The following is a 19,400-nucleotide window of genomic DNA, read 5'->3' as shown; positions in this document are numbered from 1 at the left end:
TATAAGCTATTTACTTTCATATCTTTTAAATAATTATAAATAAAAAGAGACAGAGGGCTTCCTTGGTGGCTCAGTGGTTGAGAGTCCGCCTGCCGATGCAGGGGACGCGGGTTCGTGCCCCGGTCCGGGAAGATCCCACATGCTGCGGAGCGGCTGGGCCCGTGAGCCATGGTCGCTGAGCCTGCACGTCCGGAGCCTGTGCTCTGCAGCGGGAGAGGCCACAACAGTGAGAGGCCCGCGTACCACAAAAAAAAAGAGACTGAGAGAGAGCACATATGTGGTAAAATGTTAACAACTGGGGGGGAATCTTGGTGAAGAGTAAATGAGTGTTCATTGAATTGCTTTTCAGCTTTTCTACAGATGTGATATTTTCTTATTTTCAAAATAATTGGGAGATTTGAAATATATTTCAATTATCAAAAACATTCAGAGCACTATAGAAATTTACTTCATTCTGAGAGCATCTAGACACAACTTTTAAATCATATTGTGAGTTCTCTTGTCTATCAGTTTTCAATAAAGTAATAAAATCAACAGTAAATATAGTGTTGATAGTCCCTTAAAATACACAGCGTTTTAGTATTCAGAGTATATTAATGCCTGCATCCTATTTGATATGACTTGGCCGCTGAACACAGAGGTCCTCATTATAGATGAAAACCAGTTGCCCGGCAAGTCCAGTCCTCTTTCCATCTCTTCACTTTGTATTGGTGATGTCTACTTTTCTTACACAAATAGCCTTCCAGTATGGGAGCTGGACTCTGGCTCAATATATATATCCTGACCCCCTGATTTTGCTCTGCTCCCCAGATCCTGAGAGTTCTTATTCACAGACAAATAATGGATTACATCTGATGGGGAGGGGGAGTATTTTAGCTGCTCAAACAAGACTGCTGGCCCAAACTAATTAATAGTGAGTGTGCTTACCATCAGGAAAAGTATGTAGAGTGAGTACTACACTAATTATAAAACTGTTGATTACTGGAGACCTGAAAAGGCAGGAGAAGAATAGAATTTTGAAAAGTAATAAGTACTTGTTAGGACCTTTTTCTTTTGATTATTGGAGAAATTGAAGATTTAAGTTCCAGGACGTAAGGTCAGAATTCCACCTGATTTTTCTTAATATTTACACAGCTTAAAGAGACATAGTTGGAGGTTAGTACAAAGGAATGTCTTATGGATTTGAACAGTGAGTAGAGGCATGGCTTACTGAGAGCAGCCTTCATGCAAGACATGCACAATAGAGGGATTGTTTTAACAGAGAACCGAAAAGGTTAAATAAATAAATAAATAAATAAGAAGGCACTCCATCCTCAAGCTTGCCATCAAAAAGCTTAACTGAATTTATGTGGAGAAATGCTTTACTGCGTACATACTAACTCAAAAAAAAATCACTGAATTTTTATATAGATAATAATTATCCAAGAGAAGATGAGAGATCCATACAATTTACAGGAGTAAATTGTAGACTCAGACCCAAGATCTATAACAGCAACGTGGCATGTGGTCCAGTATCAGAACAATGACATTAAACACTACAACACTTCTGCAGGAGCTTGTTACCATCATGGGAATTTCCTAGTCTCAACCCTTAACCCTCCCATTAAAGTTAACAGACACACCCACACTTAGAGAAAGCCTTGTCTGGGTAACAGAGGCTCAGGCCTCAGGAAAAGCCCTGTAATTTTACTCACATCAAAAACCTTACTAAGGAGTTTGGACAAATATTAACCAGTAACATTTATTGAGCACTTACTATGCATCAGGCCCTGTGCTAAGAGACTTATACGCAAACCTCCTCTAACCCTTAACAACAACCCTGTGGGGCAGGAGCTATATTTTATTTATTGTGCAGGAAGAGGCTGAAGATCAATAAATCAGGCCATTTGCTCAAGTTCACACAGAAAGCAAGTAGCAAAGCTGGGATTGGAACCTACTTAATCTGCTTCCAGAGCTGTGCACTTTCTTTTTTCTCTATCTATCTATCTATCTATCTATTTATTTATTTATTATTTTTGGCTGCCTTGGGTCTTCGTTGCTGTGCGTGGGCTTTTTCCGGTTGCAACAAGCAGGGGTCACTCTTCGTTGCGGTGCACGGGCCTCTCACTGCAGCGGCTTCTCTTGTTGCGGAGCATGGGCTCTAGAGCACAGGCTTCAGTAATTGTGGCACACAGGCTCAGTAGTTGTGCCTTGTGGGCTCTAGAGCGCAGGCTCAGTAGTTGCGGCTCACGGGCCTAGTTGCTCTAAGGCATGTGGAATCTTCCCAGACCAGGGCTCAAACCCGTGTTCCCTGCATTGTCAGGCGGGATTCCTAACCACTGCACCACCAGGGAAGCCTGATCTGTGTACTTTTAACATTCATGCTTACTCTTCAAGCAGGAGATGGAAGCACAGTAATTCTGTAACCGATAATAACCTCCTTCATATAGCTCTTCGGAATTTAGAAAATGCTTTGAAAATAGTATTTCAAATGACCATTACACGCATGCAGTGGAATCAGCCATGTCTGTAAAAAGAGGAGCCTCACCGTGGGCAGGACTCTGAGCCCGTGAGCGGGTCTGGGCTCTCCATGGCCCCCGTCTCCCATGGACCCCACCCTGCGGTTGGCGCCAGCTCCTTTTGCACAATTCTTGGCAAGTTCTCCGTTTTCTCCTTGGTCTGGTTCCTCAGGATGCAAGTAAAAATGCAGGATTGGCTGTCTCCCTTGAGCTTGCCTCATTTGCCATCTGTCTCAGACTTGGGCCCACCCAGAAGCTCTGGCACACTCAGTTTTTTTGATCATTTTCCTTCTTTCTATTGATCCTCATGGAGATTTCGGTCCGGCAGGGACATTGGCTCTCTGGTTTCAGGAACTTTCTCTCCACTTTAGCAGTTATCAGCCCCATCCTCTAATGAGAAGAGAGTAGGCGATGAAACATCCACAAAGCCTGGAGTGCAATACAAATTCTCTGCAGCTTTCGGATGTTTATTTTACTAATTATCTGCCAAAAATGTGATTTCTTTTGCTGCCTGGCAGAAGGTTTTTGACTCTCCTTTTGCAGACAGAATTGCTCGATAAGGTTGTTAGATGTCAGCAGAACCAGGGAGACTGGCCTTTTCCAAAACTGCATGGCTTTCGAGCAGCTGTGTCGGAAATCAAGCGACGGACCCAAGGGGAGTGGACCCAATGAGATCACACACATTAAAAAAGAGAGTGAGATTTTATGACAGTGCTTAGTAGCTATAGACGTTTGGAAAGATGTCAGAATTTACTCAGAATTACCTAGCACAAACAGGGTGATAATTGAAGAGTGTTTATAGGTTACAGGTGGATAACAATGAATGACCAGGTGAGTGAACAAATGCAGGGCAAACATTAGCTAAGCATTAACAGGGATGGGTGCTTTCATGTGTACAAATCCTCCCCATGGCTCTGTGAGGTAAAGACTGTTATTTCAGTTTTTATAGAAGAAGAAACTGAGGCTCTAAATGGTTGAGATACAAGTGCCCAAAATGATCCAGCCAGAAACTGGAGACTTCTGAATACAGATTTCTCTCCCTTTGGGTTGTTTAAAAATGCACCCGGGATTTTGTTGTTATTCAGGTTTGGTGAGGCCGACCGATCAGGAGACAATTGCCATTGAAAAGGTAAGAGTTTGTTACAGCTCTCCAGAGGAAGGGGCACGGCACACCACACCACACACGGCTACATGGGGAAGCACCAGGGTTGGTCAGGAGGCAAAGGAGTGAGAGAAAAGGATGGGCACAAAACTTTATTGTGCTTGTTGCAGGGAGGAATGGGTGAGGCGGGATAAGCAGCTGAGCAGGTGTAGGACTGGGTAGTTTGAGTAATTTCAGCAGACTCTGGGATACTGGGAGTCTCTAGCTGTCTGGTAACTGCCCCTGGAGTGACTTAGAGCAGAGGGATAGTATCCTCAACATCAGGGCCTGGTAAAAGGAAGCAGGTGGAGGTATGGATTCAGGATTGGTTGGTTTGCATATGAAAGGCATGCCCACAGACAAGTTGTTAGCTATCTCTAGGAATCTGCTAACCCTGAGAGGGGCAGTCCTTCCCCAGGTCTGCAAGGCCCCAAGATAGCAAAGTATTATAAAATACAGCAAATTTAAAACATGATTAATACCACATGGGGTAAAAGGTATAGTTTTTATATCTGAGATTCGAAATGCCTAATGACAAATTCTGGAAGCTTACGATGTGATCTTCCAAAATACAGCTGAAAACGAATCTAAAATATTTGACAGTCATTTTTAAATATCTCAAAGTTCCTTGACTTCTGTGTTTGGGGTTCATCCCAAAGCAAAACCTTTATCCCTAGCTCTAGTCTTGCTGCCTCTCCATTTTTAAGGAAGTATCTTCCCTGGCTAGGAGGCAACCCCCTTGCATGTTCTGCAGCTATCTGTTGATGTGGTCACTCTAGAACCTGCATGTCAATTGAGTTCCCAATTTTTCTCTCAAACTTCAGAGACTATGATTATTTAAGAATACAACCTGTGTTACCTTTGCCTTCTCCATTTTTGGATGAGTTGAAGTCCACAGGCAGAAATCTCCTCTTTTGTGTTCATGCATACCTATTATTAAGGTATGAAATCTCCTCTTTCGTGTTCATGCATACCTATTATTAAATAATTACCATGATAACACTTATAAAAATACCTGATTTGTCTTGAGCATTTACTCTGTGTCTGGCATTGTGCTAATTATTTTATATTCATTTTGTGATTTTTATCCTTGCAATAACTCTATGAGATAAATATTGTTAGTCCAATTTTTGAAATGAGGAAACTAGAGCGGGGAAAGTAACTAAATCGCTAGGACTAGTAAGGCTGTGACTAATTCAGCCCCAGGTCTGTCTGATATCAGTGCTGATGCTTTTCACCATTAGCTGCCTTTCAGTCTTCAGTGTACATTTCTCTGCTACAGTAAGGTACCACTTATTTGTGTCCGCCAGTTTCATGGTCTCACTGACAATTGATGATGCAACAAATCCCCAAACCGGGTGTGCGCTCTTTATTGGAGGGACAGAAGTCAGGGACAGAACCTTAGGTCCTGAGAGAACAGGAAGTGGGAAAGCCTGTCTCAGGAGGAAGGGAAATTCAGTGATAGCTTTGGAGGAACTAGAATATCAAGCAGGGAGGATCTGAGGTCATCATGGAGCCACCAAACAGGGACTCAGTTACTGAAAGTGAGAAGCAAGGCAGAACTTAGTAACAGAAGAACAAAGGAAAAGGCCAGCCCTGGAACTGTCATAACGGCCAGAACAGGGCCAGTTGCTGGGTCAGAAGGGTGCAGAGCCTGAGAGCTTGACAAGGGAAGTGTCCTCTACTAGCTTTGTTAGAAATCATGAGTGTTGCTGGGTCCTGGGCGGGGCTGAACCTCTAGGTGAGACCTAAGTATTCCAGCTTCAAGAGTGTAGGGTAAGCAGAGGCCTTGGGTCGGAGAGACCTCGAGAATATGCATTGCAAACACTTGGTCTCTAGTCTTATCAATCTACTGTTAGGTTACCAGCACCAAGGCTCAGCCCTGTGTATTGAAGCAGAAGGGAAGCACTTGTGTATGTACTCTGAAGGGTGAATGCTGAAAAATGACCCCATACACACATATTCTTAAATTAACTCCCTGCTTTGCCCGAATTTCTTCCCATCATAGGCATTCCTTTGGATTCAGACATTATTTTTCTGAAGGTTCTAGATAAAATATTACACTTAGTTGGGAGGAGTAAGAGGTTAACCCATTGGCACCCATTTCAATGATCCATGAGCTGTATGTAAGGATATCACGGTGGTGAGCCTACCTGGCAGAGACAGGGACCTGAGGACACAATTAAAGGACAGTGCAGGTAAATTTTAATGGGGGATGCCACCCTAAAATACAGCTAAGTAAGACCCAGGAGGGCTGCCATGAGTGGAGATCTCAGTACTGGGGAGGTGGGGGAGGGGAGCAAGGGAAAGAATGAGCACCCACTGTGTACCTTTCACATGCTAATACTGTTCCATGCTCTGTATCTTACTGAACACAAAGATTGAAAAGTAGGTATCGTAATTCCGCTAGCTATGTGGAAATCGACTATATCTTAACCCCTTCCGGGGGTTACAATAAGTGTCCAAGGTCTCTCAGCTAGTTATTGGTGGAACTAGAATGAAAATCCAGATCTGACTCTAAAGCCCATGTTCTTTTCCACTGTGTCAACAGTGCAGGAAATGCCAAAGATAAATTTGTCTTTCCTAATTTTCCCCAGAGTCCACCCCAACGATAACCAGAATTAATGCACATCTGCGAAGTGGGTTCTTTAACATAAGCCATGTTCACAGGCTCTGACTCTTCAGTCCTGTGGACCAAGTTTCTTTGATAGCGCTCCAGGGAAGCCAACACTCAGGGTCACTATTTTGGAATGCTAAATGCTTTCCTTCATTTTCAAATTGCTTCCCTGTTTAAAAGGCAACATGACAAGCTTTTTAAGTTTTAAAAATGCCCCGCAGGGAGACGTGTACATGTCATTTTGAACTGTGATTGTTGAGAAATGTCTTTTTTTATTTTTAAATGTTCCTTCAGCTCATGAAGACATTTAAGAAACAAAAATGAGTCTTTTAAAACATCCTACTTATCCCCGGAGTGATTTGTTCTTTGCAGAGCAAAAGCCAAATGGTAGTCAAAAAGGACTGCTTAGACTGGGTTCCCCAGCCCAACGGGTGCTCTCAGGATTTTGAGGGACTCCTTAGGGTCTTCCATTATCCTGAGTCCACTGACACCCTCAAATGAAGTATGTTGGCCTCAGTACTAGCCCAAGTAGTCCACATCTATAGCCATTTATTGAGAGCTTACAAGATAGTACACTCTGTCTCCACTGTTCCACACACCAACATATAGGAATTAGGAAGTAGACCTGATTAATTATGTCTAGACTTTGAGACTATATTCTATTCATTTTCCATCTGTATTATATGGAAGTCACTGGAAGAAATGTGGCCCAGGACAAGGCTTGGTGACAAATGAATCTAGGAGATGGTGTGAGACACAAACCAGGGCTATAGAGTAGAAGATGACCAAACACTGTGTGAGGGTTGAATAAGAAAACTCTTCATCATCTGAACACTAAGTCAGGAAGAATTGCAAATGAAGATTTTAAGCCGCTTGCTAACAAATACCTGGTAAACCCCGTGGGATAGCTGTTTTTGTTTTGTTTCATAGTGTAAGTGAAATACTTTCAGCCACGTTTGAGCCTGAAAGATTGGAGGGATAACACTTTCTTTGTTTACCATTAGGGCAAATAAGAACTCCTGTTTTCTTCCTGGTGTAACTCAGAGAAAATGAAACTTCAACCCTGAAATATTTTTTAAAACGTACATTCCTTGATCATAAGGTTAAAGGATACAAGAAAAGTTGACTACTTCAAAAAATTACATATAGGTTAAAATGCAAGAATTCATTTTTATGACCTCAGATTCATCAAGGGTGCCAAACTCAAGCTGTCTGCCACTTTCATTTATGTCTCATGGGGTGGCCTTGAACAGAGCAGTGCCTCTGTTTTCCTTTCTACAAATACTTGTATTAACAGCTAACCTTCAGGTTGAGGGACTTGACTATTTCAGTGAATATAGGCATACCTCAGAGATATTGTGTGTTTGATTTCAGACCAATGTAACAAAGCAAATATCGCAATAAAGCAAGACACAAATTTCTTTGTTTCCCAGTGCAAAAAAAGTTATGTTTACACTATACTGTAGTCTGTTAAGGATTCTCAATAGCCTTATGTTAAAAACAAACAAAAACAATGTGCATACCTCAATTTAAGAGATTTTTTTATTGCTAAAAAATGCTAACCATATGATCTGAGCCTTCACTGAGTTGTAATCTTTTTGCTGGTAGTGGGTCTTGCCCCAGTGTTGATGGCTGCTGGCTGATCAGGGTGGTAGGTGATGAAAGCTGGGGTGGCTGTGACCATTTCTTAAAATAGACAACAGTGAAGTGTGCCTCAGAGATTGACTCTTCCTTTCATGGAAGATTTCTCTGTAGCATGCAATGCTCTTTGATACCATTTTACCCACAGCAGAACTTCTTTCATTATTGGAGTCAATCCTCGCAAACCCTGCCTGCCTCTGCTTTGTCAGCTAAGTTTGTGTAATATTCTAAATCCTTTGTTGTCCTTTCAACAATCTTCACAGCATCTTCACCAGGAGTAGATTCCATCTCAAGAAAAACCACTTTCTTTGCTCACTCATAAGAAGCAACTCCTCAACCATTAATGTCTTATCATGAGACACAGCAGTGCAGTCATATCTTCAAGCTCCATTTCTAATACTAGTTCTCTTGCTATTTCCACCTCTGCAGTGACTTACTCCACTGAATTTTTTTTAATATTTTGATTTTGAGTATAGTTGATTTACAATGTTGTGTTAGTGTCAGGTGTACAGCAAAGTGATTCAGTTATACATATACATATATTCATTCTTTTTTAGATTCTTTTCTCATATAGGTTATCACAGAATATTGAGTAGAGTTCCCTGTGCTATACAGAAGGTCCTTGTTCGTTATCTATCTTACATGTAGTAGTGTGTGTATGTTTATCCCAAGCTCCTGATTTATGCTTCCCCCCTCCCCACATTTCCCCTTTGGTAACCATAAGTTTGTTTTCAATATCTGTAAGTCTTGAACCCCTCAAAGTCATCCATGAGGGTTGGAATCCACTTCTTCCAAACTCCTGTTAATCTTGATATCTTGATCTCTTCTCATGTATCATGAGTGTTCTCAATGGCATCTAGAATGGTGAATCCTTTCCAGAAAGTTTCAGTTGACTTTGTCCAGATACATCAGAGGAATCACTATCTATGGCAGCTACAGCCTTACAAAATGTATTTCTTAATAAGACTTAAAAGTCAAAATTACTCCTTGATCCTTGGGCTGCAAAATGGATGTTGTGTTAGCAGACATGAAAACATTACTCTCATTGTATATCTCCATCAGAGCTCTTGGGTGACCAGGTACTTTGTCAATGAGCAGTCATATTTTGAAAGGAATCTTTTCTCTGAGCACTAGGCCTCAACAGTGGCATTAAAATATTCAGTAAACCATGTTGTCAACAGAGGTGCTGTCATCCAGGCTTTGTTTTTCCATTTATAGAGCACAGGCAGAGTAGATTGAGCATAATTCTTAAGGGTCCTAGAATTTTCAGAATGGTAAATGAATGTTGGATCCAGCTTCAAGTCACCAGCCGCATTAGCCCCTAACAAGAGTCGGCCTGTTTTTTGAAGCATTGAAGCCAGAGATTGACTTCTCCTCTCTAGCTATGAAAGCCCTAGATGGCATCTTTTTCCAATAGAAGGCTGTTTCGTCTACATTGAAAATCTGTTGTTTAGTGTAGGCATCTTTAAGAATTATCTTAGCTAGAGCTTCTGGATAACTTGCTGCAGCTTCTACAACAGCACTTGCTACTTCACCTTGCAAGGTGAAGTATCTTATGTTATGGAGATGGCTTCTTTCCTTCAACCTCATGAACCAACCTCTGCTAGCCTCAAATTTTTCTTCTGCAGCTTCCTCAACTCTCTCAGCCTTCATAGAATTAAAGAGTTAGGGCCTTGCTCTGGATTAGGCTTTGGCTTAAGGGAATATTGTGGCTGGTTTGATCTTCTATCCAGACAGCTAAAACTTTCTCCATATCAGCAATAAGGCTGTTTCACTTTCTTATCTTTTATGTGTTCACTGGAGTAGCACTTTTAATTCCCTTCAAGATTTTTTCCTTTGCATTCACAACTTGGCTAACTGCCTGGTGGAAGAGACTTAGCTTTTGGTGTGTCTCAGCTTTTGACATGCCTTCCTCACTAAGCTTAATCATTTCTATCTTTCGATTTAAATGAGAGACATGTGACTCTCCTTTCACTTGAATACGTAGAGGCTATTGGAAAGTTATTAATTGGCCTAATTTCAAGATCTTTGTGTCTCAGGGATTAGGCAGGCCTGAAGAGAGGGTGAGAGATGAGGAAACAGCCAGTCAGCATAGCAGTCAGAACACCCACAACGTTTATTAAGTTTTCCAGCCTATATGGGTGTGGTTTGTGGTGCCCCAAAACAATTATAACATCAGAGATCACTGATCACAGATGACCATAACAAGTATAATAATAATGAAAAGCTTAAAGTATTGAAAGAATTACGAAAATGTGACTCACAGACATAAAGTGAGCAAATACTGTTGGAAAAATGGCACCAATAGACTTGCTCAACACAGGGTTGCCACAAACCTTCAATTTTTGTTAAAACACACACATACACACACACACACACACACACACACACACACAATATCTGTGAAGCGCAGTAAAACAAGGTATACCTGTACTGTTACCAGACAAATCTCTAATGAAAAATGTCAATAGAACCAGAAAAATTAGAAAAAAATAGCAAAGACCCAAGTTGGTCTGGGTATTCTTTTCCTATCCCATGCTCTTCCTCCATTTAACTATTTAACTTCTCCTCCTCTGTTTGCCTCTTGCAGACTCAATGATAGTGTCACAGGCGGGTGGGAATAGATTAGCTTAGTATCAACAGGGGGGAGGAAGGAGGACGAGGGAGTCCTAAGCAAATGGACCCAGCTACAAAATGTCTTGGATTTTCATGTAAGCTGATAAAGAACATTCCTGCGGGACAGCTAGAGGGCCAACACAAAAAGCAGTGAGTGCAGCTCTGAGGACCAGGGTGACAAAGAAGCACCACCTCTACCGCCTACCCTGTTCAGTTGGTATAGCTGCCTGCCCTGCTAGCTTGAGAAGGGTTCTGAGGTTGCCCCACGCTTCGTGTGAAAGTGTGCTGTGATTGATTAGTGATATCTGATGTGGGCGTGGCTGGGAGAAATGTAACAGAATAAGTCCCTTTATTAAAAATGTATTCTCAAAACAATGCTGTGAGATAGATATTATTAATCTCATTTTGCAGGAGATGAAACCGAGACTTAAAATACTTAAGGAGATTTTCCAAGGTAACAACTGTAGAGTGCCAGAGCTGGGGTTTGAACCTGACTCTGTCTCTCTCCAAAGCTCACGCATCTTCTACAAATACACATTGCCCATCTTCTCTGGTGATACAAGCTATGTGAACTAGGGGAAGATACTACTCTAGGCCTTGGGGTCTGCTTCCCCCAAATGGAGGTGACTGTCTCAGCAATGCCTACTTCATAGGGTCATAATAAGAAGGATTTTGTTGCATAACTATATGATAAAGTTCACAAAAATCTTACAACTACAGATGGTACTTATACGGTACCAGCATATAATGTCAGCCATGATCATCTTCCTACTTCTTGTCTCCTGATAGTACTGCTGTCTGCTGATGACTTATTTTAGGACACTAAGGCCAAGTTCCTATAAATCAACCAATTCTGAGTATTTGATTGCCTTCAAAGAGTACTGTGGTCACTTTCTAAAATTCCTCCTATTAAATGCTTCCCTCAGTTAAGTCTGTGAGAGAGAAACCCTTCTCCATTGGCAGCTCTCAAAAGTGCTGGAGCTCCCTGCTGTAACTAATGCTCCTCTAGAGCCCTTAATAGATTGCTGAAATTGTGAACTTTAATATTGCAATAACATTGGTTTTGCCTTAATGTGCTGTAAAAAATTTTTATAAAAACAAGCAACCTTTTCTATGCATATTTTCACATCCACAGCATTTGCGTATGTGTGGTTTTCTGTTAAGCTTTTTTCCATTCTTGAAGTCATAAAAATGCTCAAACTAATGCAAAACTATGGAACAGGTTCACGGGAGATTATTACTAGATTATCACTATTATTACTATCCTGCTTCATACATTTGTCAATTAAATATGTTTTCAGAAGTGCCTATGGAGTGCACTGTGAAGGTTATTAACTCAGGAAATCGCTGAATGACAGGTCACGAGAATATTATCATTTTCCCTCCTACTTTTTACTTCCATATTTTATATATATATATATATATATAATCTCTACTTTTTTGCAAAACTATACCTAAACTGGGGGAAAGGGTTTTATAAATAACAGTGAATTTCTAATTTTTCACAATTTAAGCATAACAATTTATCACTCAAATTTCATTCTCAATATTGAACATATTAACATAGCAAAAACCTACATTTTCATGCCTTCAACATGTCACTGATTCACACCCCTTAGAATGGCCACTATTAAAAATGGAGAATAACAAGTGGTGTTGAGGACTCCCAGAAACTGGAGCCCTTGTGCATGGCTGATGGGAATGTAAATGCTGTAGCCAGTGTGGGAAACAGTTTGGCAGTTCCTCAAAAAGTTAAACCGGTTAAAAGTACCTTATGATCCATCAATTCCACTGCTATGTATATGTCCCAAAGCATTGAAAGCAGGGACTCCAACAGATACTTGTATAGCAATCTCTATACCAGTACTATTCACAATAGCCAAAAGGTGGAAACAACCCAGATACCTATCAATAGATGAATTAGATAAGCCAAGTGTGGTATAGCCATACAATGGATTATAATTCAGCCTTAAAAAGGAATGAAATTCTGATATGTTACAACATACATGAACCTTAAAACCATTTTGCTAAGTGAATAAGCCAGACACAAAAGAACAAATACTGTATAATTCCACTTAGATGAGGTACCTAGAGTAGTCAAATTCATTGAGACAGAAAGCAGAGTAGAGGTTGTCAGAGGCTCGGGACAGGAGGAAACGGGGAGTTATTGTTTAATTGGTATAGCGTTTCTGTTTGGGATGATAGGAAAGTTCTGGAAATGAGTAATGGTGATGGTTGCACAGAATTGTGAACGTACTTACTGCCACTGCATTGCATACTTAAAAATGGTTAAACAGGTAAATTGCATCTTATGTATATTTTACCATAATAAAAAAAAGAAAACTAATTACTTGTGAAGATAGACTGTGTGTCCTGTAGTACTTAATAGATGAAACTTGCAGTGATCATCAATATAATTTTAAAATAACATTGATTTACAAGCCAAAATAAACATTTGACTAAAAACATTTTTTAAATGTCACTAATTCCACAGTGTTTTCAGTGTTCCTATTCCCAAATATTTATCAAGTGCTGATTTTGCGGCAAACACACTATCTGTCACTGGGGATGCAAAAAATGACTAAGCCACAGTACCTAACCTAGAGGTAATTATAGAGAACACAGTAGTAGAAAACACAAACATATGAGCCCATCATCCAGTATATTATAAACATGTTGATAGAAGCATTTATGTAGCTTTATGTGCCAAAGTAAATAACCCAGATTTAGGGTTAGTCTAAGAAGACTTCCCAGAAGGAGTGACATTCATTCTGAGTCTTGAAGGACAAATAAGAGTTTGCTAAGAGAAGAAGGAAGTTGGAGAGGGAGTGTCCTAGGCAGAGAGAATGCATCAGCCAGGCCAACCACAGTCCCGGTGCAGGAGGCACAAAGGCCTTGGCAGGTGAATTTGGAGAAATAAACTGTTTCCAGAATACAGAGGCCCTTGAATAGCTTACTTTTTTTCCTTAATTTTTTAATTGAAGTGTAGTTGATTTACAGTATTGTGTTGGTTTCAGGTGTACAGCAAAGTACCTTGAATAGCTTATTAAAGAATAAAGGGGGCTTCCCTGGTGGCGCAGTGGTTGAGAGTCCGCCTGCCGATGCAGGGGACACGGATTCGTGCCCCGGTCCAGGAGGATCCCACATGCTGCGGAGCGGCTGGGCCCGTGAGCCATGGCCGCTGAGCCTGCGCGTCCGGAGCCTGTGCTCTGCAACGGAAGAGGCCACAACAGTGAGAGGCCCGCGTACCGCAAAAAAAAAAAAAAACAAAAAAAGAAGAATAAAGGTTTTCTCCTAAACCATGTACGTCCTTTGAAAAGTTTGAGAAAGGAGAGTAGTGTCATCAAGGTTCATGTTTTATAAAGATTGTCTTCAGAGACAATATATTGTGTAAGTGTAAGGGGCAAGGAGAGTGATTAGATGATATTGCAAGTCTAATTATTTCAATATTTATTGAATGTCTAAATGTCTATTAAGTGTCAGGCACTATTTCTAGACTCTGGGAATAGTGGTAAACAAAACAGGACAAAAAAAAAAGTCTTCCCTCTTAGAGCTCGTGAAGCAAGACAGAAAATAAACCTAATGAGGCTATGAGACTTTTCTCTCACTTAAAGCCTTCACTTAACTAGAAAGATAAGCAGGGAACCAGGTGAAAATATGACTGTAGAAAACACTGATGCTAATTTTTTCCTTCTTAGTAATAGAAAGATTATCTCAAAGACACGATTGTAACTGCTTTTCTTGAATTACTATTGCCTAAATCTATGTGGGTTCAATCTGTATTGGGAAGGATTTGAGATCATAATACAAAAGGCTTTCTTAATAATGTTAATTGTCTTCCAGTGAAATGAATCCCTTAGACTGTCTGTGGTTTTACCCTTCCTGGGTATCTTTATAAAAATTAAGGTCATTTCTTCTCTTTAGTTTGGGCACTCCAGGTCTGGTTCACTTGAAGGCTGAAGAATGTTCTTCATCAATGATGGTCCATAGGTTCTTCTTGTCAGGATTCTGTGATAGTGGGTCCAGCCTGGGCCTTCTGTTTACCTCTTTCTGTGCCTGTGTAGACCATCTAGCTGGTCTACACAATTCCAGAAAGACAGAAAAGATTCTGGTCTGCAGGTCCACGTTGTATGCAGTCCTGATTTTTACAGCCTTCTCTTTTTTTATTCTGAGTAGACTCGCACTCAGTAACCCCCTTGACTCACTTGGTGTTATATCCATAGCCTCTTCATTATTATTGTTACCAAACCCCAGTTCACGTGCGCAACGCACAGTGAGGCCAAACAAACCTAAATGTTGGAGTTTGGAGCACAGAAAATTTTATCACGAGGGCCAAGCAAGGAAAATGGGCAGGTCATGCTCAGAAAGCCTGGACTCCCCAGTGGTTTTCAGGGAAGAGCTTTTCTAGAAAAAAATTGGGGGGGAGGGCTGCAGGGTGTGTGACTTTCTTGTGAGTGGTTGGTGGTGAGGTAATGGGGTGGTGTTCCAGGAATCTCAGTCATCAGCCTTCTGGTTCCAACCAGTCTGGGGTCCCTGTGCTTGTGCTCAGACTGAAGTTACCATCCTCCACCTGGGTAGGGGCCAGAGAATTCAGAGATATGTATCACATTGCGATGTATATCCCCAGAGGGGGACCCTGTCCCATCCTGCACTATTGTTTCTTTTGCATTTCCTCCCTTCCCTAATTAGTAACTGTTTGAATCTGCCCTTTGCTATTCAGGGAAAGCCCAAGAGGCTGACGACGCCTTTTTCCTACAAGCAAGAAACCAGGGTGCACAGAAAGGCCTTTGTACCCAGGAGGGCCCCCCAGGGTGCTGACTGGTTTCCTGACGATCGCTGCACATCTATCGGTAAGCCCTCACAGGTCTGTGGCCTTGCTCTGGGGACTTTAATTCTCACTCTGCAAAATCATTACCCCTCCTCCTCGGCATTGAGGTTTTCCATTATATTTCAGGATTTGTATTTTAAAATGTACATGTTTGAAGTGATCCTATAAGTACAAAGAACTACTAAGAAGGTATGGAGGGAGGCTTAACAGGAGCTGCAAATTCTCCTTGATCCTTCTACTTCCTCTGGCTTTTTCTGCTCCTTAACTAAATGCATTAAAGAGAAACAGCTCTTAATTGGGGTGGGAGTGGGGGATTGTAGGAGCAAATCGTGGAGCTGGCCCGAGGGGAAGCTGGCTTTCAGCGCCACCACACCCGCTCTGCATGCTTCTGTTCCTCTTCCTCCTGGAAGCCCAATGCTTCACCCAGACGCAGACCAGCACGCTAACTGGACACTGAGGTGATCTGCTACGGATTGCCCTTCTCCGGAGCTCCTCCTACACATGTCTTTCTCTCACCTCTCTCCCAACAAACCCTGTGGATATCGGTTCACATTTCTTAAAACCTTCCTCTTATCCTGCGAACTATTTCCGGTTAAGTTTTTTAATTGTTGACAGTGGACTACTGAGTTCCCACTCCTAGAAAAGCTTTCTGTTGTCTGGGTACTTAGCTTCATAATCAAAAGGGTTAATCTATAGCCACATCTGATCAGTGGTTCTGGAAGAGAAAACTACCAAAGAGATTTTTTGGTCAGGTTGGCCTTTTTGTTTCTTACTGTCAAACATCTGGGAGCCCCTTTGTCTGCCTCTAGAAAAGGCCAGCACGAGCCAGGACACAGAAAAGAATGGCACCATCATTTGTTTTGTTCCATTCGTGTTTTCCTGCCCGGGTTCAAGAGGAAGACTTCTGGACATGCTGAGTTCATTTATTTAAATAGGAGATCCAAAGCAGATGGAAAAAATAATTACGGAGACGTCAGGAAGATCATGGATCAGTGGCATAAAATACAAGCCCTATGGGAACCACAATGCAGAGTCTAGATCGAAAGGTCAAGGGTGGGTGAACTCACAGGCATTGACAGCCACATGTGACAGAGTGCACAAGCTTTGGTGTCAGATAGATTTGGTTCTGCGGGCTGAAGAGGCAGACCTGTTCCTTCCTGTATCATGGCCCTTAGGCAGTGGGGCCTTAGCTCTTTCTCCACAGAACACAGGTCTGGGGGAGGATGGATTGTGGTGAAAACCAGCCCAAGATTCTAGTACACAGTGGGGAAATGGCTGATGTCACCTCTGAGGTGCTGCCTTGGGTCTGGGCACAATCGCTGGAATTCTTTGGAGCACGGTTAAATGCACACATCTTGTTGTGAAAGCTACTGGGCTTCATCTCTCTGTATCCAGCTGCATCCAGGCCTGAGGCTGCTGACATTTGACGCCAGGAGCTATTTATTTAGTGCAGAGTGCCTATTTGTATCTTGAGCAAAGAAGCAAGGCCTAGGGGTTAGGGTGGAGGGAAGGGGTGGGAGCCAGTACCGAGTGCCTGCAGCATCTACTGTGTCTTCACTATTCAGAACTTGTAACTAAAATATTTAAAGAAACTGATTTAAATGGAAATTAAAGGGCAAATGTTCCCCTTCCCCTTAAAAAGAAAAGAAAGAAAAAGAGCAATTTCCTGCTCTTTCTCTTCTGACTATCTATGTGGCCTTGGGTAAATTTCTTAATCTCATGTCTTCTCCTCTATAAGATGGACATCACAATACTTACTTTTCAGTGTAGTTTAAGGATATAGATGCTATTTGTAAGGTAGTTAGCCCGGAACCTAGAATATACATAGGGCTGAGAAAATGATAGCTATTATGATAATAAGTATTAACTTTTTACCAGATATGAAATAGGCTGTAAATAGTTACATTACTTGGATTTCACTGAAACTATAAACTTCCTTGAAGAGCAACTCTGCACCTGTACTTACTATGTTCCGCAAGTGTTTTGTAGTTATAACGTGCAGACCCTGGGCATCTGGGAGTGGATAAGTCGAGTGGAGTTCAAGCTGGTCTCATTTATTCTAAAGCACACTGCTCCTCCAAGTTCCATTTTTGCTGTGGGTGATGCCACCATTTTGCACTTATTTCTAAGAAGAAAACCTGATTAAGGTTCCCTCTTTTTCCTTTCCTCCTCAAATCTAAGCATTACAGAATTCTGAAGCTTTCTCCCCACATCGTCTCCTGCCCCTCAGAAACCATACCGATTCAATTCAATTCAGTCTCATGTTCAGTTTCTTTACTAAGCCCACATTGCCACCAATGTGGCTCTGAGCCTCCTTCAGACCATCACCTGCGTGCCGGGAGTCTGCAATGCTCATGTTTGCCCTGATTCCTTTGTCCTCTGCCCCTACCTCAGTCCTCCTAACAAGAATGCATTGGGTGCCTGTCAGATCTAGAAACCACCAAGATCACACAACCCTAGCATAAATTTTTTTAATGGTGAAATAACAATAAAGAAAACATAAATTTAGGCACATCAAAATCATCTCTACCCTCTTGGAAATGCTGCTGTGAATTTCAGCCTCCAGTGCAAAGCCCCGAGTAACATCGGCCAGGACAGACCTTTCCTCCCTCCCTGCCAACCTTCCCTCTGCCCAGAAAGCTGCCATGTATCCTTCACTGACCCTTTATCATGGCACAGTCCTTGGGCTAAGAACACTGCACATGTAATCCTCATGTAGCCCTCACAGCAACCCCACGAAGAGATGTCATTATCTCCGTTTCACAGAAGAAGCAACTGAGGAGTAAAGAGAATAGGTAACTCCAGTGAGCGATAGAAGAGGGATTTGAACTTACATTCTTTCTGCCTCCAAAGTTCTTACTCTTAAGTGGGCTGTGTGACCTCCCACACGGTCACATTCATCACTTCTTTTATCTGAATTTCCACTTCCTTGTGCATGCTTTTCTCACACAGGCAGGCGACATACTCTTTTCCTGTTCTTAGATTTTATGCCATCTGCTTTTCTTCAGGGCTTTTGGAAAATCCTACTTTCTACCAGAGTTGTCGTGACTCAAGGGAACTGAGCAAACGACCCTTCATCCACATTCCAAACAAACCTATTGCCCTCTCTCCTCAGAATTCACGTGTTCAGTAATTAAATGCTTATAAAACTCTCATTTCTGTAAATCAACCAGTTGATCTGATCGATACCACAACAAATGCATGGTCGTCAACCTTGCTCATCCCTTTACCTGTCTTCGGCCAGCATCCTCTCTGACTCACCTCCGTGATTCCTTTCCTCAAGTCCCCCACCCACTCCCTCACTCCCAGAATCTTGGCTTTTACTTTATTGAATAATTTAGGAAGATCTGTTCTTCCATTCAATACTTGCTTAAGGAACAGGTACACAACCATATAGGTATTTCAATGGTATCTCTGAATATCTCAAATGGAGTGTATCAAGTTCTCTCTCAACTTGCTCATTTTTCTTTATTCCCATTCTCACTATCTATAGTTACTCAAACTGAAACCTTGAAAACATCCTAGACTCTTCCTTCTACATCAAACTTGACGTCTAAACAATTACTGGGTACTGCTAGTTTTGCTTTTAAAATATATTCAAAGTTCTTCTTCATCCATTTTACCACTCCTTGTAACAACCCAATCTTGATTGTAACAACCTTGATTTGTTGTTTGTAACAACCCAATCTCTTGATTGTAACAACCCAATCTCTTGCTTGCCAATCTCTTGATTGTAACAACCCAATCTCTTGCTTGCCTTCTGTTTCCTTCTGAATCATCCTCTACCCTATAACTAAGGCAGCTATCAGAAACTCAAATATGACTATACCACTTTCATACTTAAAATCCTTTGAAGACTCCCATTGCCTATAGAATAGATTTCAAACTCTGTAAAATGCACATACGGTCCTTTGAGGCCTGGTCAGTTTCTTCATATCCTTCCCCAACCTGCCTGAAACTTTAATCTCTACTTGTACCAAATTACTTTTGGTGCCCTACCCATACCCTATGTGTAAGTTGTTTCACACCTCTGTCCATATGTCTATGTTATTTTCTCTG

The 19,400-nt window shown here is 41.6% G+C and overlaps 1 pseudogene; it reads right to left on the bottom strand.

Moving 5' to 3' along the window:
• Positions 1-7,804: 7,804 nt before the first annotated feature.
• Positions 7,805-17,697, bottom strand: LOC125963970 (tigger transposable element-derived protein 1-like; annotated as a pseudogene).
• Between the last annotated feature and the right edge of the window lie 1,703 nt (positions 17,698-19,400).

Source organism: Orcinus orca, chromosome 3, assembly GCF_937001465.1.
Source record: "Orcinus orca chromosome 3, mOrcOrc1.1, whole genome shotgun sequence".
Classification (NCBI taxonomy): Eukaryota; Metazoa; Chordata; class Mammalia; order Artiodactyla; family Delphinidae; genus Orcinus; species Orcinus orca.
The sequence above is the reverse complement of the archived record's forward strand: the minus strand, read 5'-3'. Positions and strand labels throughout refer to the sequence as shown.